The sequence below is a fragment of the Pleurodeles waltl genome, chromosome 3_1 (genome assembly GCF_031143425.1).
Source record: "Pleurodeles waltl isolate 20211129_DDA chromosome 3_1, aPleWal1.hap1.20221129, whole genome shotgun sequence".
NCBI classification, from domain to species: domain Eukaryota; kingdom Metazoa; phylum Chordata; class Amphibia; order Caudata; family Salamandridae; genus Pleurodeles; species Pleurodeles waltl.
In genome coordinates, this window is record NC_090440.1 from 319687253 (window position 1) to 319713071 (window position 25819).

The 25819-nt window shown below is 44.1% G+C and overlaps 1 protein-coding gene across 2 annotated transcripts in view; it reads left to right on the plus strand.

Moving 5' to 3' along the window:
• LOC138284065 (tropomodulin-2-like) overlaps window positions 1-25819 on the plus strand; it is a 338245-nt gene that overhangs the window by 20565 nt on the left and 291861 nt on the right. Inside the window, exon 1 of one of the 2 annotated variants that reach the window (XM_069222472.1) lies at window positions 21826-21895. The exons of the other annotated variant lie outside the window; for it this stretch is intronic. The gene's annotated coding sequence lies outside the window, so the exon portion shown is untranslated. Of the gene's footprint in view, window positions 1-21825; window positions 21896-25819 lie in introns of those variants that run through there. 2 annotated transcript variants of the gene reach the window in all.

Consider the following 25819-nt stretch of genomic DNA (forward strand, 5'->3'; position numbering starts at 1 on the left):
AACTGGATCCCTGTAGCCAGCTCGGTCTCCATCATTCGGCCTCAAATTGTGGATTTTTCTGGGTCCAGCGTGACCAGATAACCCTGTTGGGGCTTTTCACTTCTAAGCACTATTTTCATCAACATCTTTCAAGTTGAATATCTCAGGATCCACTTATTAGATTTGTGTTGTTTCGGTCTTGTTTAAATCAGATTAATATTCTCTATTTATCTAACCTGGTGTTGGGTCTTTCTTGGTGTCTTTCTCTGTATTACTGTATTTTAAGTGTTGCACAGATACTTTACACATTGCCTTTTGAGTTAAGCCTGACTGCTCTCTGCCAAGCTAACAGGGGGTGAGCACAGGTTAATTTAGGGAATGTATCTGACTTACCCTGACTAGGACTGTGGTTTCTACTTGGATAGGGTACGTACTTCTGACAACTAGAGACCCAATTTCCAACGTTGATGATCAGTGGTGAGGATAGGACTTGTATTTGTGCACTGCCTTGCAATAATTTGGTGTACACTATTACTCATACTTAGACCAATTTGAATCAATTGACTCTGATCACCATTGGCATTTTTTTCCCTCTGTGCTCTTCTCAATTGGCATTTATGATTTTTCAATTCTCCCTGATTGGCATTTTTATTCTTAATTTAAATCATATCTCTGGTTGGAGGTTCTGCATCTGCACTTGTAGGGATGGAGTCTGAGCTGGCCAGCTCAAGGATTTATATAGGGGTCCCCCTTCAACTAAAGTTTGTGTCTCATCTCTCAGTCTTGCAGTTAGAAACCGAGACTGCGCACACTGCTCTTTTCAAATACTAGACCCACTCACTGAGCTCTCTTTTGAGCTTTCTCATATACACTGTGGAGTCAACACCAAGCCACCACACAGCCATACTGATATTGATTTTAAAATATTACGCTTTGAGATTGTTTAGCTTAAACGTTCAGGCACTGATCAAACATCACTGGATATTTTTGACTTCCTGTCCGAGTATAGCTCTGCTGCTCTGTTTCTTGTAGAAACGTGGCTGATTGACTCCTTGGTACTGGATAATATTTCTGCCTTGCCTGCTGACTACCAAATCTTACATAGGGATCGCATAGACAGAAAGGGTGGAAGCATGTTAATTATCTTTAAGCAGGAATGTGCATGTAAAATTGGAAAGCTTAATATTCCGGACTTTGAAGTTTACTTTGTCAGGTACTTTATTTATTGGCCCCCAGAGGCTTCTAGTATGTGGTGTGCTTCCATCATTGAATCTCTTTCTCCTGTAATCCTTAAATATTACAGGAGTGCTACTTTCACTATTTTGGGTGACTTAAATATTAATTTCGAGGATAAATCTTGGAATGTCACCACTTCCTTGATTAATGATCATCAAGCATTGAATATTCAACTGATCAACAGCTCTCCTGCTCGTACAGCTGGTCATCTGCTATACCCGGTATTTACTAACTTACTGAACCTTCAGTCTGATGTTCTCCTGCCTATGGAAAGTTCCGATCAATAAGCATTCCCCTTTTCGCTTGTGACAGACAAAAGTCCATCGTCCAATAAGAATCCATCTGCTTCCTTTTGTAAAATTTGGGACAGACTGGATGTTTCCTCATGGAATATAACTTTAGAGGACAATCCTCCTCACTTGTGCAATTCTGTGGAGTTAGACAACCTTTAATTGACCTTTAGCTTAGATCGACACTGGATGCCGAAATTCCCATTTCCGCCAAAAAGCATTGCAGAGTCCTTCCCCCAGCCCCATGGTAGAATGACTCCTTGTATGAAAAGAAAAAAATGTGTAAACACCTCAAGAGGGAGTGGCGCATAACGGATAATAAGGAAAATAAGGAAATCTACAAAATGGCTTTGAAATCTTATAAAAAAATGTGTTGTGAAGACAAATCCTTGTTCTATACTAGCAAAATTGCTGCAGCACAAAAACTTCCCTAAAACCTTTTTTCAGATAGTGGAAACCCTATCAGACCCTACTGGTATTGTACTGGTTATCCCTCTCTCACAGTCCCAATGTAAGGCATTAGTGGCTTTCTTCCTAAAAAAAAAAGTGGAAGACATTCAGGCAGCCTTCCCGAAGGTAAGGGAATCAAGGAGTCCTCCCCCTCTAATAAAGCAACTATGTGCATGGAGAAGTTTAAGCCTCTAGATCTGCCTTCTTTCAAGTCTATTCTTTCTTCTATCAGATCAGGATCCCCTCTGGACCCGTGCCCCCCTGCAGTTCAGAACAAACTTTCAGACCTTGTCTAGACAATGATCACCCATTTATTGAATCTATCCCTGCTGGAAGGCATTGTTCTGAAAGCTTGGAAGACGGCTTGTCACAAGGTTATCTTAGCATTTTACACAGGCACATTATTTAGTCCTGGGTAATGAGGCCTGTGGCCTCTCACCTAGTTACATTTCACTTTTATTCCTTTTATTATTTTGGCAAAGCTTCGTTGTAGTGGAGATGTTTTTATTCTTTTATCAGTTGCCTTTCCACGCAGAATTTGTTATTAATTGCTTTGCAAGACATTTTCATCCTGTGCTTAACCCAAGGATGTACACAACAGTTACCGGGCTTTGCCAGTCTAAAGAGTGCATTGTCTACTCTACACAGAAAAATATGTGTTGTCACGTAGGGGCAGTTCTTAGAATAACAGATATTTTATTATAAAACATCCCACTACCCACACCAGGGCAGAGGGGACTTTCCAGCCAGCTTGCTGTCTCATGCTGCACATCATCGGAGTTTCTGTAGAAACCTTTTGGTTCCTCTTCGTCTATGTGAGAGGACTCCCAGCAGACTAACAGACCTCTTCTTCACTTCTGAACACAGGTATAGGGGTTAGTTTTCCTTCCTGGAACCAGAATGGCAGGTTAGGGCTAACACTGCTACTTGCTCTCATGTATTAACTTAGTAATGTGGGCAACGATATTTGGGACACTATTGTGACAACATGGTGGGACTGTTCTTGTATTTTACTTTCTCTGTCACTGCTGTAATAACGCTGTCTTTCATTATCCTTCTAATCACAATTTATGCCTTTTTACATAGAACACAATTGTTTCAATAAAATTATATTTTGAACCAAGATCCTGCTTCTGTTTGTCTTTGATTGTATAAGACTTGTATAACTGAGAAAAAGGGTTACAGTCTGTTCCACCGTGCATTCCCTGAGGAGCCTGAGTGTCAAGCGATAGGCTGCCATAAATCACTCTTACCTTTGGTATTGGCGAGGTGCTGCTAGCTATCTGGAAGAGTTAGGCCGACAGCTATAACATGGTGTGGGATCAGATTCAGGTGCCAATACTCAGTGGTGCTGCCGCCCAAAATCCAGAAGTTTTGTTACTATAATGGAAGTCTACTACAGGATCTAGTCACTGCATTATTGAAAAAAAAACAAAATGGACCCTCTCATTTGGTCTAACTATAGGCCTATTTCCTTGCTACCTATCTTCTCTAAAGTGTTGAAGAAACATGTGAACCAACAGCTTACTGAATTCATAGAACGTAATAGTCTTCTCCATCCCTCACAACCTAGGTTCTGTGCTGGTCACAGCACAGAATGGTCCGTTCTCAGTGTCACAGACTTTTTGAGATACCAAATGGCAATGGTGGAACTACTGCACTGATTCTTTTAGATCTCATTGAAACATTTGATACAGTGAATCACAGAATGCTCTTGAAATGAATAGAAGGCATGGAAATACAGGATACAGCCCTTGCCTCGTTAAGATCTGTTTTTCATGATCGCACCTTTCAGGTACATACCAATCAGCACAGATCAAAATCTCACCCGCTGGGCTCTGGCTTGCCCAAAGGGTCGACTCTGAGTCCATTGCTTTTTAATTTGTATGTCAGACCTTTGGTAGTTATTGTTGAGAATTGAGGACTCACACTTTTCTCCTGCGTGGACGATACACAAATTGTCAGATCATTGTCAGCCAAGGACAACTACAATGTGCAAGCTTTCAACTTTTGCGTTAATCAAGTGCTAGCATGGGTGTGTAGCAATTCCCTAAAACTAAATGGGGACAAATCTGAGGTCTTGTTGGTGGAAAATCCCTCTATTCCTTGGTACTCTCAGCTGTGGCCTTCAACTGTGGGCAGTCCTCGTAGTACAGTGCTGGTCATAAAAAACTTAGGAATGGGGCGGACAACAAATTCACTATGAGTCACTGTTAGAAGTGGGGTCTCTTGTAGGCAGTCAGTGTGCACTCTGTCCAAGCAGGGACCCTCACTTTAGTCAGGACAGGGAGATACACACATAGGATAACCACTGCTCACCCCTTGTTAGCTTGGCACAAGCTGTCAGGCTTATCTCAGAGGTAATGTGTAAAGTATTTGTACCAACAAACACAGTAACACAGTGAAAACACCACAAAAGGACTCAACACCAATAGGCAATATTTATCTAAATCATACAAGACCAAAACAACAAAAATCCAACATACACATGCAAAGATATGAATTTTTAAAGTTAAAGGGTCTTAATCCATAGAAATCAATGGATGCGTTATTTTAGCACAAAGTACCTGGTATGCACCAAAAATAAAGCTGAACGGGCGGACGTGCATCGGAAAAGCAAGTGATGTGTTGATTCCTTACTCGCAAGTGAGGCTGTGTGTTGATTATTTCTCCACCGGGCAAATGATGTGTTGATTCTGTCGTCGCAGGGAAGTGATGTGTTGATTTCTGGACAAGCACCCTCAGGTCGGTGCAGGGGAAATGCATCGAAAATCCGGATGCACAGCAGTGATGGGAGCGCGCTGAGCTGGAGATGCATTGATTTAACCGTTGATGTGTCGATTTTTCAGCCGCGGTGCAGGTGTTGTGTCGAAGTTTCTGCCGCTCAGCTCTGGTGCATGGATTTTCACCTTGAGTTCACCAGCTTCTCCTTTCAAGGGCTAGAGGACTGGTTGTTGTTCTCTTTAAGGCAGAAGCAGCACCTGCAGGCCAAACCAGCAAAGGACACACAGAAAATGGGCAGTACTCCAGCTCTTCATCTCTTCTCCTTGGCAGAGGTTCCACTTGATCTAGAAGTATTCTAAAAGTCTGGGGTTTTGGGTCCATTACGTATACTCAGTTCTGCCTTTGAAGTAGGAAAACTTCAAAGGAAAGTCTCTGTTGTTCACAAGATCCTGCCCAGGACTGGCCCCAGACACACACCAGTGAGTTGGAGACTGCATTGTGTGAGGACAGGCACAGCCCTTCAGGTGTAAGTGTCACCTCTTCCCTCCCCACTCTAGCCCAGGAGACTCATCAGGATATGCAGGACACTCATCAGTTCCTTTTGTGTCACTGTCTAGAGGGAATTCGCAGCAGCCCAACTGTCAGTCTGACTCAGACGTGGATTCCACAGGCAGGCAGAGGCACAGATTGGTTAAGTAAGAAAGTGCCCACTTTCTAAAAGTGGTATTTTCAAACGGACAATCCAAAACACAACTTTACCAAAAGATGTATTTTTAAATTATGAGTTCAGAGACCCCAAACTCCATGTCTCTGTCTGCTTCCAATGGGAAACTGCACTTAAAAGATATTTAAAGACAGTCCCCATTTTAACCTATTGGAGAGATAGGCCTTACAATAGTGAAAACCACATTTGGCAGTATTTCACTATCAGGACATGTAAAACACACCAGTGCATGACCTACCTTTTAAACACAATGCACCCTGCCCATGGGCCTACCTAGGGCCCACCTTAGGGGTGATGTACGTGTGGTAAAAGGGCAGGTTTGGGCATGGCAATTGGGTACACTTGCCAGGTTGAACTGGCAGTGCAAAACTGCACACACATACACTGCAGTGGCAGGTCTGAGACATGTTTACAGGGATACTGATGTTGGTGGCACAATCCGTGCTGCACGCCCACTAGTAGCATTTGATTTACAGGCCCTGGGCACCTCTAGTGCACTTTAATAGGGACTTACTAGTAAATCAGATGTGCTAATCAGGGATAACCAATCATAATCACAATTTGTACAGGGAGCACTTGCCCTTTAGCACTGGTCAGCAGTGGTAAAGTGCCCAGAGTACCAAAAACCAGCAAAAACAAAGCCCAGCACACAGTCAAAAACACAGGAAGCAGAGGCAAAGATACAGGGGAAACCACACCAAGGATGCCAGGTCTAACAGTCACCAAATTAATATGGTCACTGCCACCCGTTTTAGCATTTTGAAATGATGTAGAAAGATTTTATACTGTCCCACCATGGTTGCTCAGAGAGCAGTAGCCCAGGCCCTGATGACTTCCAGACTGGACTACGGGAATGTGTTATATCTGGGGGCAGGAAAAACTCTCTTAAAACGCCTCCAGATTGTTCAAAATGCTGCTGCCTGGCTTTTGCTTCACCCTCCGAAATTGACATCTACAGCCACTATGCTTTGGACGCTTCCTTGGTTACCTGTTGAGCACCAGGTGCATTTTAAGGCTTTATGCTATATGCATAAATACCTGGCAAACTCAGGACATTCCTATCTTAGAGCATTGATATCCACGTACATCCCCACTCGCCCATTGCGATCGAGTGATTCCAAGTTGGCTGTACTTCCTAGAATTAGGAAATCTCACCAAGGAGGCCATGCCTTCTTTTTCCTTGGTCCGAGGCTCTGGAATGTGATCCCCCCCAGACTGAGGGTGTGTCAGTCACTCTCTGTGTTCACAAATCTTTAAAAAACTTCCCTGTTTTAGCGTTCAGAATTCCTTTAAATATGATTCCCCCTTGATGAATTGCATGTCTGCAAGCTTTCTGTAGATGAGCTGAGAAAGCTTTTGTAGGTGGTCATGCACGTTACAAATCATTATTATTAATAATAATAATAATAATAATAATAATATCTGACTCTTTGTCAGTTGTTTGTAACTTTGGCAAACTTAAAAAGACCATTTCCGAAATTGGCAACTATGGTACCTCCTCTTGAAAGACACCACAGGTGTGGTTTTCTTTAGAAATGATGAATGGCTAAAAGTAATCAAATATATCACAGCTTCCAACTGCTATCAACCAACTTAATTATACAGTATAAATATTTTGAGTTCCAAGAGTGTATTTTAGTAACTCACATTTTTGTCTACTTCTACCATAATAATATGTGTCTAACATATGGATTTTGCTCCATTTTAACTGCGTACCTTAATGGACTATATTATTAGAACTTTGAACAGCCTACTGCCTTACCACATAATAAATCATAAATATGATGTAAAAAGGGGAGGTAGTGGACAGGAAAAGCTGGATTTATTGTTTACATTGTTAGTGGAATCTCAATTTAACACTCGAATCCAGACTATGTAAGTCTTGTCCACAAAGTGGGCTAGCAGGTCAGTGTCACCAGATACATTATGAGCATGGTGGCAGTGCCATCACTCAGAAGGGAACAGTGAGCTTTGAGAGCAGGGCGCAGCCACAGTCCCACTTCTTTCACACTCTACTAAGATGTATCACCCTACTGGTGCATGGTACAAGCATACTGTTGGAAGCGTGTTCAGTGTGCCAAATTGTCATGGTGTCAATGGCAACTGTGATCATCAAAGGCGCATCGCAGGGAGCTATGTGCAGTGTACAAGATATCTGAGGTGGAAAATAGGCTTTAGACGTTTAAGTACATCTGTATAATATAACAAACAAATGCAATGAGAGAATCACTGCTGACCTTGCTGTCAAGAAACAGAGTGAGCGTTGTTTACTTGTGAAGTTTAATGATATGTAATAGAATTAGGTCTTGAGTACATTGCATTTGTTTTGCTGTGTCTCGGTTAAGAGTGGTATATATGTATGGATGGGTGTGGTTTCTAACCTAGCTGAAAGCAGCGAAGCGCTGTGTAGGGTCAAAGACAGTCAGTGAGTGATAGGAGAGGTAGCTGTCTTGTAGATGGATAATGCATTGTGATGTAGTTTTATTTATAGGGGTGAGTCCTCAACTCTTCCCCAAAATGGAGCAGCGTTAGGGCGGTCCTGGTAGATATGGGGGTGATATTTCACATCCTGGATGCAGAGATAGAACAGGCTTGCTGTCTTGTATGTTTTTCACTCTTGGCTTGTATACAATGTGAAATGTCTGGCCTTCTCATTCTGTATAGCACTGGATAAACGATATCTTTACTGTGGCAGGAGTGAGTGTAACATTTTCTAAACAGCAAACCATGATATTAACATCGTTTGCCGTCTGTCAGCTGTAGATCTGCACATTTACAGCCTCACTGATGTCTAGCTGTTGTCAGCCTGTTATTATAGCTCATTGAGTGTGCATTGCAGCTGGTCAAGCTAAGGCTATTAATTGCATAAGTAATCTGTATAATCTTTAAGAATGTCATGCTTAGTGTCAAGTTTAAATCTCTTAAGCTGTGTAACATGGCATTAGTCTTTTTTCTAGTCTGCCAAAGCAGCCCGCTGATAACATTGTGTTATTAGGTGTGTAGTTTACAGAAGTGGCTTTTAACGAGAGGTACATGAAGGAGCTCATATGTACTTCGGTATTATTCAACCAGACCGTTGTCTTGCAGGCATACAGAGCCTGATGACGTAGAACAGCCACTCTGAGGCAGGTGAAGTCATCCGCTAAATATAACACTACTAGACAATAATTAAATTGTGTAAAAATAAGTGAACAATGCCAGGGTAGCTAAACATCAAGGGCCATATGTACGAACACATTTTCCCATAGAGACAGAATGGGTAAAACCCTTTGCTACATCTGGCCCCAAGTCTCTCTAATTTTGATTTCAACTCATCCCTTCCTCTTCTGCCACTCTACACTTCCTGACTCTTATCTCACACTTGCAGGTCATATTTAATCACTGCTTTCTTCCCAACTCACTGTTTTCTATTTTTTCTATCTTTCTATTTCTCCTTTTAACTTTTTTGTGTTTCACTCATCTGCTCATCTGTCAAACAATGATGATAAAACCTGAATCTGGTCGACAAAAATGAGTACTGACTCACACGGTCTACCACCACCTCTACAAACTAAGCACTGCAGTTAGGGAAGGAAGCAGTGTTGGACTGGGACAAATAAAAGTGGTCCCTATTAGTAAATTACATATCTAAAAAAAGTGGCACATGTATGCAAATTGAGACTGTTTTGAACGTGCAAAAAGTATTGTATAAATGTTCTGCAAGGAATGGGAGACTGCATGTATCTGAGCTTGTTTGTTTTAATACCAGGTAAAGCAATAGTAAACACCAGCCCAGTAAATCATTAAACAAGCCCACAAGCAGCCAAAAAAGACGGCATACACAATGACCTGTCAGACCAGTCCATTGGGCACTGCCTGCCTGCCCTATATGCCAGTCCGACCCTGAAAGGAAGGTTTAGAAACATAGAACTGGTTGGTTCCTCCTGTAATAGAGAATTAGTACGTTCTCTTGAAATAGGGAGTTTACTAATAAAAATGTTAAACAAAGCATGACGAAATAATGGACAACAAAGAAGAAAAATAGAGCAATAGTGGAATGAAACACAAAATAAATACAGACAGAATCGATTAAAGGTGAAGGTGAAAACATCAACAAAATCAACAATATAGAATATTCTGCAGTCAGGTTCAATATTCTGAAGAGTGAAAAAGGATCTTGAACTGGAACAGTCTGAGGAGGCACCATAGCTCACTGCAAAAGTCTCATGTTTGGTGCCATGAATCCTTTAATGAGATGTGACATTTTAAAAGTTATCGTGGACGTGCGTAGGTGTGTGGTGATCTTCTTTAGAGTTTGTCACATAGTTTTCAGGTTTGCAGTCAATTTGTCAAGCTGAATTATTTTCAATTCTCAATCCACAGGTTAGGTCATAGACAGAAAATCGTACATCCCCTCTTTCTTTGATGCGCAACTTTATAGCAGCTTTTCTAAGGACCTAATCGACCCATGTAGCATGACTAGAGCAATCCTGTATTCCAAGTATTTGTTTGCACCCTATGGATGCTCTGGGACGTACAGGGAGTGCAGAATTATTAGGCAAGTTGTATTTTTGAGGATTAATTTTATTATTGAACAACAACCATGTTCTCAATGAACCCAAAAAACTCATTAATATCAAAGCTGAATATTTTTGGAAGTAGTTTTTAGTTTGTTTTTAGTTTTAGCTATGTTAGGGGGATATCTGTGTGTGCAGGTGACTATCACTGTGCATAATTATTAGGCAACTTAACAAAAAAATATATATACCCATTTCAATTATTTATTATTACCAGTGAAACCAATATAACATCTCAACATTCACAAATATACATTTCTGACATTCAAAAACAAAACAAAAACAAATCAGTGACCAATATAGCCACCTTTCTTTGCAAGGACACTCAAAAGCCTGCCACCCATGGATTCTGTCAGTGTTTTGATCTGTTCACCATCAACATTGCGTGCAGCAGCAACCACAGCCTCCCAGACACTGTTCAGAGAGGTGTACTATTTTCCCTCCTTGTAAATCTCACATTTGATGATGGACCACAGGTTCTCAATGGGGTTCAGATCAGGTGAACAAGGAGGCCATGTCATTAGATTTCCTTCTTTTATACCCTTTCTTGCCAGCCACGCTGTGGAGTACTTGGACGCGTGTGATGGAGCATTGTCCTGCATGAAAACCATGTTTTTCTTGAAGGATGCAGACTTCTTCCTGTACCACTGCTTGAAGAAGGTGTCTTCCAGGAACTGGCAGTAGGACTGGGAGTTGAGCTTGACTCCATCCTCAACCCGAAAAGGCCCCACAAGCTCATCTTTGATGATACCAGCCCAAACCAGTACTCCACCTCCACCTTGCTGGCGTCTGAGTCGGACTGGAGCTCTCTGCCCTTTACCAATCCAGCCACGGGCCCATCCATCTGGCCCATCAAGACTCACTCTCATTTCATCAGTCCATAAAACCTTAGAAAAATCAGTCTTGAGATATTTCTTGGCCCAGTCTTGACGTTTCAGCTTGTGTGTCTTGTTCAGTGGTGGTCGTCTTTCAGCCTTTCTTACCTTGGCCATGTCTCTGAGTATTGCACACCTTGTGCTTTTGGGCACTCCAGTGATGTTGCAGCTCTGAAATATGGCCAAACTGGTGGCAAGTGGCATCGTGGCAGCTGCACGCTTCACTTTTCTCAGTTCATGGGCAGTTATTTTGCGCCTTGGTTTTTCCACACGCTTCTTGCGACCCTGTTGACTATTTTGAATGAAACGCTTGATTGTTCGATGATCACGCTTCAGAAGCTTTGCAATTTTAAGAGTGCTGCATCCCTCTGCAAGATATCTCACTATTTTTGACTTTTCTGAGCCTGTCAAGTCCTTCTTTTGACCCATTTTGCCAAAGGAAAGGAAGTTGCCTAATAATTATGCACACCTGATATAGGGTGTTGATGTCATTAGACCACACCCCTTCTCATTACAGAGATGCACATCACCTAATATGCTTAATTGGTAGTAGGCTTTCGAGCCTATACAGCTTGGAGTAAGACAACATGCATAAAGAGGATGATGTGGTCAAAATACTCATTTGCCTAATAATTCTGCACTCCCTGTAAACCCTAGCCTTTGATATGATTATTTTCTAGCAGGAAACTACAGTAAATCCATCAAGAGAATCTCAAGTACACATGGGTATGAGTTTTTTTAAGTTGAGCTGCAGCTTTCTAGACTTGACAACCACCTCAGTGTAATCGAGTTTGTGTTCCTATAGATGTAGGCTTCTTTTCTTCATAATTTCTTTCTGTCTCATCTGCATTGCTGTTTACCAGAAACATCTACATTGCTGTTTACCAGAAACCTCAGCGTCCATACGCTAACTACAGATTTAGTAAATACTGTAAGATACTGTGGGGCATTTCGGATCCCATATGGGTGTAGAATGTCTGAACAAAACATTGTGAATGCCAGTGGTGGCTGGCAGCTTTGGGGGGGGCGGGCGGGAAGCACACTCACACTTTCACTCACGCACGCATGCACGCCCATCCATTAACAAAACTCATCAACATTCAAACATACATGCATGCACACACCAAACATTCCTTTAAAAAGATCACACTCACACACTTACCTTCAGCCTCAGAGGTCCCAGGAGAGTTGGGAGTGCTGCCTTCCCTCACTGGCTGACCTTAGGTCAGCCAGTGAGGGAAGGCAGCAGTCTCAGCCTCGTCACAGAGTGGGATGGGGTCAGTGAGACTGCTGACCCCTCCCCACTCTGTGACGAGGTGTCACTGATTGACATTCGCCCTGGCGCTTCAGGTCTTAAACCTGAAGTGCCCAGGTCGAAGTCAATGGGTGACGCTTTCCTCATCACCCGGGGGAGGGCCTCGAGCCACCTTTGCTGTGCTGAGGCGCTCACACCCATAGGATCTGTGACCTCTTCAGCTCAGGCAGCCAGGAGTCTGCGCAAATCGCGCATGTCTCGCTCCTGGCTGCCTGACCTGAAGATGAAGAGTGTCTGTCAGGCTGACCTTTGCTCAGCCTGACAGACACTCTTCTTGAGGGGCAAAAGGTGGGTGTGTGTGGCCCCTCCGCCCTAAAGGGCGGGCAGCGCCTGGTGAATGCCCCAGCCTACAGTAAGATGACTCTATACAAAAAGACCTGTCCATGCTATCAAGCAAAAACTGTAATATTAGTTACAGTTCAGATCTACAGTGCCTTTTAAAAGTGAAACATGGAACCAGATACACAATCCAGTTCACTCAAAATCTCTCTCTCTCCATCCAGCCTTGAGTGTACAACCAAACCTTCTTATCTTCAGTAAAAAAAAAAAAAAAAAAAACTACTTTTTCTTGCAGTCTTTTCTATAATAGTATGTTTTATTGGGACTGCTCCGAGGCTCATCTAACACACAAACTTATGCACTTGAGAAGCATTTGATGTGCAGCAGCATCATCCAAGAAATTAGCCCGATTACATGAGATGACCGAATTTGGCAATATCTTAAAGCAGCCCCTGTTCTTAAATTCATCCTGATTGGACTATGAGGTGAGACTTAAAGCACTCCACCAGGGGGGTTTTGTAGGGCACCGGGGGGGACACAAGTTAGCACAGAAAGTACACCCTCAGCAGCACGGGGGCGGCCGGGTGCAGTGTGCAAACATGCGTCGAGTTTGTAATAGGTTTCAATGGGAGACCAAGGGGTCTCTTCAGCGATGCAGGCAGGCAAGGGGGGGGGGCTCCTCGGGGTAGCCACCACCTGGGCAAGGGAGAGGGCTTCCTGGGGGTCACTCCTGCACTGGAGTTCCGATCCTTTAGGTCCTGGGGGCTGCGGGTGCAGGGTCTTTTCCAGGCGTCGGGATCTGAGAGTCAGGCAGTCGCGGTCAGGGGGAGCCTCGGGATTCCCTCTGCAGGCGTCGCTGTGGGGGACCAGAGGGGACAACTTTGGTTACTCACAGTCTCGGAGTCGCCGGGGAGTCCTCCCTGAAGTGTTGTTTCTCCACCAGTCGAGTCGGGGTCGCCGGGTGCAGGGTTGCAAGTCTCACGCTTCTGGTGGGAAACGTAGTCGTTTTAAAGTTGCTCCTTTGGAAACAAAGTTGCAGTCTTGGGTTATCAGGGCCGCTGTTCTCTGGAGTTTCTTGGTCCTTTTAGAGCAGGGCAGTCCTCTGAGGATTCAGAGGTCGCTGGTCCTGGGGAAAGTGTCGCTGGAGCAGTTTTCTTCCGAAGGGGGGAGACAGGCCAGTAGAGCTGGGGCCAAGGCAGTTGGTGTCTCCGTCTTCTCTGCAGGGTTTTTCAGCTCAGCAGTCCTCTTCTTCTTAGGTTGCAGGAATCTGAGTTTCTAGGTTCAGGGGAGCCCCTAAATACAGAATTTAGGGGTGTGTTTAGGTCAGGGAGGGCAGTAGCCAATGGCTACTAGCCCTGAGGGTGGCTACACCCTCTTTGTGCCTCCTCCCAAGGGGAGGGGGTCACATTCCTATCCCTATTGGGGGGACCCTCCATCTGCAAGGTGGAGGATTCCTAAAAGTCAGAGTCACTTCGGCTCAGGTTGCCTTAGGGGCTCTCCTGACTGGTCAGTGACTCCTCCTTGTTTTTCTCATTATCTCCTCCGGCCTTGCCGCCAAAAGTGGGGCCGTGGCCGGAGGGGGCGGGCAACTCCACTAGCTGGAATGCCCTGTGGTGCTGGAACAAAGGGGGTGAGCCTTTGAGGCTCACCGCCAGGTGTTACAGCTCCTGCAAGGGGGAGGTGATAGCATCTCCACCCAGTGCAGGCTTTGTTACTAGCCACAGTGACAAAGGCACTCTCCCCATGTGGCCAGCAACATGTCTCGAGTGTGGCAGGCTGCTAGAACCAGTCAGCCTACACAGGTAGTTGGTTAAGGTTTCAGGGGGCACCTCTAAGGTGCCCTCTGGGGTGTATTTTACAATAAAATTTACACTGGCATCAGTGTGCATTTATTGTGCTGAGACGTTTGATACCAAACTTCCCAGTTTTCAGTGTAGCCATTATGGTGCTGTGGAGTTCGTGTTTGACAGACTCCCAGACCATATACTCTTATGGCTACCCTTCACTTACAATGTCTAAGGTTTCGATTAGACACTGTAGGGGCACAGTGCTCATGCTCACCTATGGTATAGTGCACCCTGCCTTAGGGCTGTAAGGCCTGCTAGAGGGGTGACTTATCTATACTGCATAGGCAGTGTGAGGTTGGCATGGCACCCTGAGGGGAGTGCCATGTCGACTTACTTGTTTTGTCCTCAACAGCACACACAAGCTGGCAAGCAGTGTGTCTGTGCTGAGTGAGGGGTCCCCAGGGTGGCATAAGATATGCTGCAGCCCTTAGAGACCTTCCCTGGCATCAGGGCCCTTGGTACCAGGGGTACCAGTTACAAGGGACTTACCTGGATGCCAGGGTGTGCCAATTGTGTAAACAAAAGTACAGGTTAGGGAAAGAACACTGGTGCTGGGGCCTGGTTAGCAGGCCTCAGCACACTTCCAATTCAAAACTTAGCATCAGCAAAGGCAAAAAGTCAGGGGGTAACCATGCCAAGGAGGCATTTCCTTACAGTTACTGTTAAAAATTAGTTCTCAAGTTGGCAGAGGTATGCACCCTGTCGAAGTAGGGACCACAATCCTAGTCAGGGCAAGTCAGATACAAACCCTAAATTAATTTGTGCTCCCCCTCTGTTACCTTGGCACAGAGCAGTGAAGCTTAACATAGGATGCAATGTTCAAAACATTTGTGGAACACTTAAATACATTATCACAGTAAAAACACCAAAAAGACTCCAGTTTAGAAAATTAGATAATATTTATCTCAGTAGAAGTCAAGATATGATTTTTTAAAGATTAATTATGAAAACACTGATTAAAAGTCAATAGCGGTTAAAAGGTTAACAAAATCCAGGCCGTCTGCGATGGAGGGTAGGCTGGCTACAGTACCCACGCAGGGTCTATTGAAACAGTACCTTCAGAGGGGAAAAGATGCGTCATACTTTCTCCTGCACTCGAGGCGCTGCGTCCTCATCAGACTCTGTAGAAGTGGATGTGATGCTTCGTGGGTGGGCCGTGCAGATCATTGCTATATCAGTGAGCTGCGAAAGCAGTGTTGACAGGTCATGCAGTGGTGAAGCCGCTGTCATCGGATAGCTGCTGCGTCATCGACGGAGATGTGAAGCAACAATTTTTATGCAATGCTTTAGGCAATGTGTTGCTTTTAAGGTTTCTAGCTGTAGATGCAATGCATCTTTTATTTGAGGTGGTGCGTCACTTTTTCTGCCGCACTCGGGCGATGCATCGCTTTTGAAGTTTGCAGTTGCAGAACCCACTTCTGAGGCCCAGGACTGGAGAGGCACCTCGGGCAAGAGTAGGACTCACAGATGGCAGAGTCCACCAGAACGCCGTCGACATGTTAAATAGACAAGACCTTTTCGATTATGTTTTGAATTATCAATCAATGTATTGATATGCATACTTCATAACTTAATAAGAGGCTGTCTAAACGATAAGCGATTTCTTTATTGCTTTATGGTGTTGTGTCTCTTTTCTCACAGGAGGAACACTTGTTTCAACTATCACTCTTTGTTCATTTTCCTATAGTATGATTATAAAAATGATTCACCATTATATGCTGATGTAGGTTCCAAAGCATTAAAACACGTTTTTCACATATGTGTTGGTACTGGATTCAGTGAAGTTTTTTTTAAAGATTCTAGTCAGATGATTTTAGTCTTCACTTAAGAATTTTTTGTATGAGTTAACCAGTAGCAAGGTTTTTCTGCTATAATATTTAAATTGATTGAAAATGAGTTTCACGTGGATATGTGTTTTGTGATAAATATACCCAGGTTCACTGGGTTGCTCTTGTATTTGTTTAGTGCACTTTCTAAAAGTGGCATTTCTAAAATAGTAATAATAAATCGAAGCTCACCAGGAGAGAGCATTTCATATTACCATTTCAATGGTACTGAACATGATGCAGCTACGCCTTTCAGGTAAGGAATTACAGCTTGAAGGCACTATAAGGAATCCCCAATGCTGGCCTATGTGAAGGTCAGGCCCCACAGTAATGGAAAATTACTTTGGGGAGTGTCACATTACCAGGATATGAGAACTTAAAAGTATATATCCTGCCTTTTGCTTAGATGGCTCCCTGCCTTAGGGGATACCTAGGGTCTACCTCAGGGGTGACATATGTAAGAAGAGAGGAGCTTAAGGCTAGAGGATATTAAGGCTGGGTGGGGGTTTTAGATGCCAGGTCAGGGTGGCAATTAGACTGCACACACAGTCCCTGCAGTGACAGGCCTGACACATGTTTACAGAGCTATATAAGTGGATGGCACAATCAGTGCTGCAGGCCCACTAGTAGCATTTAATTTACAGGCCCTGGGTATATGGTATACCACCCTACAAGGGATTTATACATAAATTAAATATGCCAATTGTGGGTACACCAATTTTGCCATGTTTTAGGGAAGAAGCATGTGCACTTTAGCACTGATCAGCAGTGGTAAAGTGCTCGGCATCCTAAGGCCAGCAAAATGATACAGCAACAAAACAGTAAGTAAAGGCAAAAAGTCTGGGAATAACTCTGCAGGAAGGCCCATTTCCAATCCTACCCCTTCCACCAGGTCGGAGGGGATACCCTACCCTGTCCCTCCAACCTAAGGTCTGTGCCCTTAAGCCAGACAGGGGCTAGGGGCGAGACCTTCCTCCCCCTACTTCTTTTCTGGGCTTCCGCACCCTCCTCTGCAGAGTAGTACTGCCAGACACCAGAACTATTTGGGTGCTTGTATCAGCTGCACCTCCACCCCCCAAGTTCTCCTGACGCTTTGGAACCCGCCTCAGTTGGTGGGCTTCTGGTGCAAACTAGATTCCCTCTGTGCTGCCCCCTCGGGGTACTCTCCAGGTTCTGGGGTTGGTTAGAGGGCACCCTTGGATGTCTCCCTCTCCCACCTCTACTGTTAAAAAGGACATGGGACCCTGCACCCACCATATTACAAAGGGACCAGTCTAGGTTACTCTGACCCCTCCCCCCCCATTGAAAGGAACCTGAATCACTCCTTTTAGGGTCCCTCTCCAGTGCCTTTCCAGACCTCCTGGTACTCACCCACAGGTCTGCCTCCTTAGCAAATTTATTGGGTTCAGTCAGTTTACTTTCCACCAGTTGTTGGCGCAGCTTTGGAAAACAACTATCAGGCATGTGCTCCTTCAAAACAAGTTGTAAAGCCCATCAAAATCATTCACATTGCTGCCTTTCACCCAGTCTTTCAGTGCACTACCAGAATAGTCTAGAAAATCTACCCATGTTTGACTGTTGAGTTTTGGATGGCCCTGAACTTTTGCCTATAACTTTCAGGTGTCAGACCAAACTTCTTGACTAAGATGTTTTTTTATAACAGGATAGTTGGTCTGGTCCCCCACCTCTGAAGTAAGAAGGGTGTCCCTCTCCACCGAGGGCATGTACTGCCAAAGACTACCTCCCCAGGACTACTCTGGCACTCTGTGCACTCTTAAAGTCACTTCATAAGCTGTTAGCCACTTATCCATGTCATCCCCCCACTGAAACTGGGCTCCACAGCTTTTGGGATGTGGATTTTAGACTCACTTGAAGACATTGCAGGTATGCTGCTACCTTTTCTATTGCTGGATGCCACTTCCAGGGCTCCTATGACCAGCTCTCTGAAACTGAGCTCATGGGCCAATTTATTTTCCTCGGTAGCCAGTTTTCTCTCCTCACAGGCCTGCCCCAACCTGATAAGTCACAACCTGAGTTTCCTCTCCTCCCTCCTGTCTGCCAGCTCCGCTGGTGACAGATTCCTGGAAGACACAGTGCTGTCTGGTGTAGACACCAATCTTGCTCCTGGCAAACTGTTAGCCCTTTCCACAGGTGGTTCCACTTCCTCATGGTAATCCAAGATCAGGTCCTCCTCCTCCTCCTCAAGAAGTCCCTGCTCTTCCTCTGGGATGTGTTCCCCGGCAACCTGGGCCTCTGCCAAGGCACTCAAAGCCTTCTGTAGTTCCACCGTCCTGCTGAAACCGCTTGCAGTCACTTGAAAGCCTTTGCAGAAGTCCTTTAGTTGCTGCACAGTGTAAGATTCTAACCTGATCAGCTCAAAGTCAACTGCTGCAGGTGCAGGTATGGTTTATCCAGAGTGAGACATAATTAAGCAGAAACATTTTAAAAGGCAGATCAGAGAGAATTGAAAAAAATCAAAAAGAAAAATGCCAATTGGTACAGGTCAGGCAAAAATAGGAGATTAGGTCTAAGTGTGAAGTTGTAGTGTACACTGAATCACTACGTGCTATTGCAGAAGTACAAGTCCTATCCTCACCGCTGATCACCACTGCTAGGTTTCTAGTTGGCAGCGGTAAGCACTCTGTCCAAGTAGGGACCACAGCTCTAGTCAAGGCAAGTCAGTGACAAGCCATAAATTAGCTTGTGGTCACCCCTGGTAGCTTGGCACAGAGCAGGCAGGCCTAACTTAGGAGGCAACGTGTAAAGTACTTGTGCTACACACACACACACACACACACACACACACACACAGAGTAATCATACTATGTACACCACAGAAAGAGACTTCACAAAGGTATTTAGGAAAATAAATCTTGTTTCTTTAGATACTTTTTAGGTTCAATACAATACAGAAGCATTTAGCTTTGGAGATTGAAGGTAGTACAATAAATGTGCAAGAAAAGACTAATAGAGCAAAAAGATGTTGCCAGAGACTCCTTGGCACTGGTGTCCAGTGTCTGTGGTTGTGCTCCTACCTGGATCAAGATGCAGCTAGGCAGGGCCAGAGCCCCTGAGTTGAAGTTGACGAGATGCAAATGGTGGAATTGTGCAGGGGCCGCTCAAGTGAAGTTGAAGAAGGGTGATCGGCAAGCACGGGGCAGAGGCCTCTCGGGTGAAGCTGAAGAGATGAGAGCAGCAAAGCAGGGTAGAAGCCACTCAGGTGAGGTTGCTGCAATGAGAGTGGTGAAGCAAGGCAGGAGCTGCTCGGGTGAAGTTAATGTGGTGCAAGCAGCAAAGCAGGGTAGAAGCCACTTGGGTGAGAAGTTGATGTGATGAGAGCAGCAAAGCAAGGCAGAAGCCGGTCGGTGAGGTTGATGCGATGCAAGTGGCACAGCAGGTTAGAAGTCCCTTGGATGAAGTTGCTGCGATGAGAATGGCAGAGCCAGGCACACAATGCCCAGGAGAAGTTGTGATGAGAGCGACAAAGCCAGGAAGGGGCCTCTTGGGTTAGGTTGGTGCAATGAGAGTGGCAAAGCCAGGCAGTGGCCACTCAGGTGAAGTTGGTGCAATGAGAGCAGCAAAGCCAGGCAGAGGCTGCTCGGGTGAAATCAAAGTGTTGCGCAGTAAGGGGAAAGCAGGACTGCTCGGAGTCACTCTGGGTTTGGAGATTAAGTCTTGGGTTGCCAGGCAGAGATCAGCAGGTAGCAGGGTGGCCTAACCAAGCAGGGCAGCAGTTCATGAGAGCAGTCAGTCCTTGCAGAGTGGCAATCCTGGCACACAGCAGTCCTTACTCCAGCAGCATTTCTTGAGTTCAGAAGTGTACTGTCTTAAGTGGGTTATGGGGCCAATATTAAAAATTGCCTTTCTTGCATGGGGTGACTCCAAAAGAGGTCTTATGAACTGCATAGGTCCCCCTCAGGATCCAGACTATCAGTGGGAGGTAATCACCCCCTTTATGTGGGCTCTGCACACTATCCCTCTGAGGTGTAAGTGTGAGCCCTTCCCAACCTTCTCCCCAGGAAGACCCATCCGTATGAGGATGCAGTGGAGTATCCTGTGTTGTGTGTGTCTGAAAGTAATGCACAAATGTAGCCATCACCTAACCTAAGCCAGACTGTATTGGAGATAGGCTGTGGGCACACAGGGCAGTGTGTGCAAAGAAATGCCTGCTTTCTAAAAGTGGCATTTCTAAAATAATAATAACAAATCCGACCTCACCAGATGAGAGGATTTATTATTACCATTCCAATGGTACTAAACATGATGCAGCTACTCCTCAAGGATCAGGAATCACAGCTTAAAGGTAATATAAGGAATTTCCAATGCTGGCCTATGAGAGGAGCATGCCACACAGTAATGGAATCGAGTTTGGGACGTTTTCCATTACCAGGACATGAGAACATGAGAACTCAAAAGTATATGTCCTGCCTTTTGCTTACATGGCACTCTGCCCTAACTGGGGCCTACCTCAGGAGTGACTTATAGGTAAAGAAAGTGGAGGTTAAGGATTGGCAGGAATTTTTGTTTGAAGTCAGAGTGGCAGTTAGACTGCACACACAGGCCTGCAGTGGCAGGTCTGAGACATGTTTATAGGGCTACTTAAGGGGTGCCACAATCAGTACTGCAGGCCCACTAGTAGCATTTACTTTACAGGCCCTGTGTTTATGGTATACCACTCTGTAAGGGACTTACTGGTAAATTAACTATGCCAATTGTGGATACACCAATGTTACCATGTTTTAGGGGGGAAGCATGTGCACTTTAGCACTGATCAGCAGTGGTAAAGTGCTCAGCGTCCTAAGGCCAACATATCAATATAGCAAGAAAACAGGAGGTAAAGACAAAAAGTCAGGGTATAACTCTGCAGGAAGAACCATTTCCAACAGTGATATTATCAATGATGTCATAGATGTCATGAGTGATGGAATATCTGGGGTAATTAAAAGTGCATGGCGAGGGTACGAGTTATAGTTACTTTAGGTCATAAGAATATACATACACACACACACACACACTAGCCAAATCCACATTGACATATGGCTGTGCAGGGTCACTCAGGTAACCGGTTTCATTCCAACATTTTATACTACTTTGTATGATCACAAGATGATAATCTATACCAAACGCAGTGGACTCTGTCCATTAAGGAATACGTGATGGTGCAATCTCAGGAAACAGATGGAGTCAGCTAATTCACGAGAGCCTGTGTGTACACTCAAAGTTGGTTAAAACTCGTACTGCTTTGTTTTAGAAAAACAATATTTTCATTTATGACTAGTACTGACTGTAGAAACTGCTCATTCTTTACCGCCCATCCCTTGTTTTACTCTCTTGACCTGATATGGAGAGATGCTGTAACCAGAAGCTAGGCTGTAATTGGCAGTGATGGCTAGCGTGCCAATCACGAAGCTTAGTGCGCATTTCATCCCCCTAATAGAACCACGACAATCTGAGAAAATAAGTGTGTGTGCGGGGGTTCGAAATGACAGGGGTATTATGCAAGGTCTGGCTGCAACGCTCTCTCCACGCGGCCAGGCGTACTTTGAGCCCTGACAGATGAACCTCAGAGGCACTGGCAAGACGAGCCCTATCTCCAGCGTAGAGGAGAGCGCTGCCAAGCACTGAGTCACTGGCAGCCTCTGTGCAGTTGTATTCCAATAATCACGTGGAAATGTGTTTACAACTCTATTCCAGTCAGGAAAAAATCAAATGACCACTGCACTGATATACAGCTGCACACAGCCGTGCCTAGTGAGCTACACTCGGCTGCAGGGAGCTAGGAGGCTTCTTCCAGGTAACGTTAATATACTTCTATTAGAGGTACTGATGTCTAGGAGCTCTGAGAATATTGGGAGGGAAGCATTATGCATTGACTTGTAACTTTAGGTCTGTTGTTGCTTCTAAAATGCTCACGCTATACGTTTAGTCCATGTTCATTTACCACAGTAATGTGTTTTAAGTAGTATGCTACGACATGGCTATTTTGGTTTTACTGCTTGTAGTAGTATGTTACTTCGAGGAGATTACCTAAGGGGAACAGCCTGTGCTGGGACAGATTGTTACACAGCAATGTAACTTCTACATCGCTTGGTGAATTACTTGACAGTATCTTCAGAAGTTAAACGTTGTTATGTTATTTAATAGGCATTTAAGAGAGCTCTGATTCAACCAACTAACCTGGCACTAGAAAGGGTATCAGCTGAGACAGATGATCCCTTGAAGATTATAAAGATAGTCATACTTTTCCTCCCAAAGGAAAAATGAGGAACCATGTGTAGTGGAATAGCACTCGCGGCTACCAGGGCAAGATGAGCGACCACCATATTGAGGTTTACAGAAGCAAGAAGCTTCCAACAAACGGAGAATGTACAACTCTCTGAGGCATGTAGTGATGTATGCATTTGGTTAAAAGGGTGGGAAAAGACCTATCCTGGCTCAATCAGGGAATCTGAACTTAGTGGCATCATTTGACCACATTCCTCCTCTAGAGATGCTCTCGCCAAGGCATGGGTTGTATATATTGGTGCGCCCAGTAGAAAACCAGTCCTGCACCTGATCTGAATGTGCATTGGGTCCATCCATTTTAGGTTAGGAATTCTTGCTCTCTTCAGAAGCACAGTTTCACGGAAAAAGTACAGAGAATGGCGCACATACACGTTGCTGGTGTCCAGTATATCTGTGAAACCAATATAGATTTATTTGTATCTACATTAAAGGATCCAACGCATGGTGATGGAGGTTGAACCATAAACTGTATATTGCTCTAAATAGCGAGGTGGGTTTTCTATAGACTGGTCGACACTCAAGTCTTCATATAATAACATGTGGGATAATAATGAATTGCCTTATTTTATAAGTATCTCTGCACCAACCAAATATTAGGTAATATATTTTACTTCCAAATCCTTTATATAGCACAGTGGGGTCTGGTGAACTTTGAAAGTGTTCCAGTGCATAAACACCTACCTCGAACAGGATTAATGGAGTGAGGTGACCAAGCCCAGCTCTCTCTTGTAAAAATGGTTTCGAGGGGGTGGCCTCACTTCCAGGAGCATTTGGAAAAAATAGGGCAAAGTGGTACATTTTACAACGTATTTTTCACATAAATTGGCCACAAATCTACAGGGCTTGAAATAACTATTCCAATAATATTGTGTGTGCCAAGCCTTACAGTCCCATGATTATTGGTGAATTACCTTTCCCAAGAAAACCTAAAAATTGTTGGCAAAATGGCCGATGTTGCCACAGTTTCCCACAGTTTATCATGGAGTTTCGACTATTATGCCAAGGAAAGACACTAAAACGTCACCTAAAGGAAAGAAGATATTGCATTGAAGCACACTTTTCGGTGTTTGGCTGTGGGTCTTGTTCACCCACTGCCCTATCCCTACAGCTACCATGTTTCAATTGCTTTTGCCTGCTGCAAATGTCCCAAAATGCTGTGTCCGCGAGAATAGCCTCTTAGTATTACGGTTTTGTCATGCAATTCGTTCTTTTTTGTTAAAACCAAATAAACATGTTTTTTTAATTCAAACCAAGTAACACGCCTACCTAACAGCTTTTACACAACGCTTAATGCCACACTTATACCATTTCGAGCACAGTAAATAACAGATGTTACTATCGTACATTTACACATTACATCTTAAAAATATATACCATCTATTTCGATAATGCTCCCCAGATCAGTAGCTGCACTGCTTTAAAGGTTACGTTTCTCCACACTACCTATTCAGTGCTATTTTAACCTATGGAGATCCATTTCACATTGTGCTGCTAGCTGTCAGGCGAGCAACTGTGCAATGTAGCCGCTTGCAAATCTTTATTTAATACATTTAAACTACAACTGTGGCAGCTGTCACAAGTTGCAAATTACAAACACTTATTGAAAGTGTTGGTAAAGCAAACTAACAACTATAGAACATAAACTTTAACCACTTTTTAAGTTAATGTACAGATTGTTGCTGTAAATTGAGGGGGTGATGCCACGAGTTTTATACGAATAATATTTATCGGTAATGCAATTAATCACTCATACAACTCCCCCAAAAAAGTTCAGTTTATTTTTACCTGATCCTCAATAAAGGAGTGTAGTACTACATACGCTGCTGTGTGAAGCTGGTGCGTGCTCAAAGACACAAAAACGACCTCACCTCTAAAATAAGCTGATGTGAAGAGGGTGATAATAAAAGTTGTGCCCCTTTATTTCCAACACATATAACACATGAAGGAGAAAGAATAGACTTTGAATGATAAATAATAGGATCCTGTCGAGGAACAGGAGGGGAATGAATTGGTAAATTAAGTGATCATGAAGTTGGGGGATCCTCGATAGGGCAGTCCATCTGCAGAGCACCGAAACTACCAGAACCTCCTCGGCGCTGAAACACGAAGGCTGTTGAACTGGACCGAACACCTTTACAGCCACAATGACTTGTGATATACAAGGACTTTTTCCGCTAAACTATAAATGAATAAACAATTTAGACATGCACTCTGAAAAAACGGGAAGCTGATGGAGATCTACCACATCACTTGTACAGAAGCAGCAGTTTGCAGGCTATCCCGGATGCGTTGAAGGAGTGTGGTTCATAACTAGGATCGGAAGAGAAACTAAACTATGTAAAATAAAAAACGTAATGTGCACAGTAGAGTAGGAACGCACTTCAGCTTTTCCAAACTACTTCAGATAACACTTTAACCTCAATGTTCCTTGTTATCTGAAATGGAGAGCCCTTCGTGGCCTGCCTTGATCAAGTGGGAGTCATTGAGACTGGATGCATGAAATACAAGTCAGGCACCTGAAGTTCCAGGATGGAAATAAAAAAAAAGACGAGTCATTTTAATGTCACCAAGAGCACTAGTGTGTTAGTGCACTGGCACCATCCACCACTGATATAGAGAAACAAACCGAGGACAATTCATTTTACACCAAACATGTACGATTGTTTAGAATTGGATGTGAGCTCCACCCTAATTTGCAACCCTCCTTGCTGCAATCCTGGGTCTTTCTGGTAGCAGAACCGTAGCTGGCTCTGCCATCAAAAGCCCGTGACCTGGTAGTCCATCCACCATTGGACTAACAGGTATTTGGTACCTGCTCAACCCCATTTAAAGCAGAGGAGACAGTTTTTATTTTCTCTATCTGGGTCCAGCATATACCAGGCACGGAAACCAACAATGGCTTTGAATTTCAGGTAAAAATGTCAAGTCTACCACGGCTATTTTTACTTTGCATTTCAGCAACAAACCACAGCTTTGGGGGGTTTGTTGTTGGAAGGCAAAAGAAAATTCCAGATGGCTGCGAAAACATGGCAGCCCAGCGCCATGAAATAGTGATGAAAGTGCATCCACTGAACCATTTGGCATACTTTCAATAAAGAGAGTCCCTCCAGGCTGGGAAGGGTATCTAGACATGAATGCTGATCCTCTGTTGATGGAGGGGTGGGACGAAGGTCTTCTGACCCAGCATGCTCTCTGCCAAACAATAACTTAGGCCCTCGATCTCACTGTTCATATATTAAAAATGGATCAAAATTGAGTTTGTCCTTTCCTTATTCCATGTGCAATAAATAAAGACGTTTATTAGCTTCAGGAATCTGACGCCCAAAGGGGCGTGGATTAACAAATAGTAATTTTCCTCATAACCACCAAATTCTCAACAAACCTTTCACCCCTCAACTGATGGTACCTCAACTGATTCCTTAAGTTCTCAAAA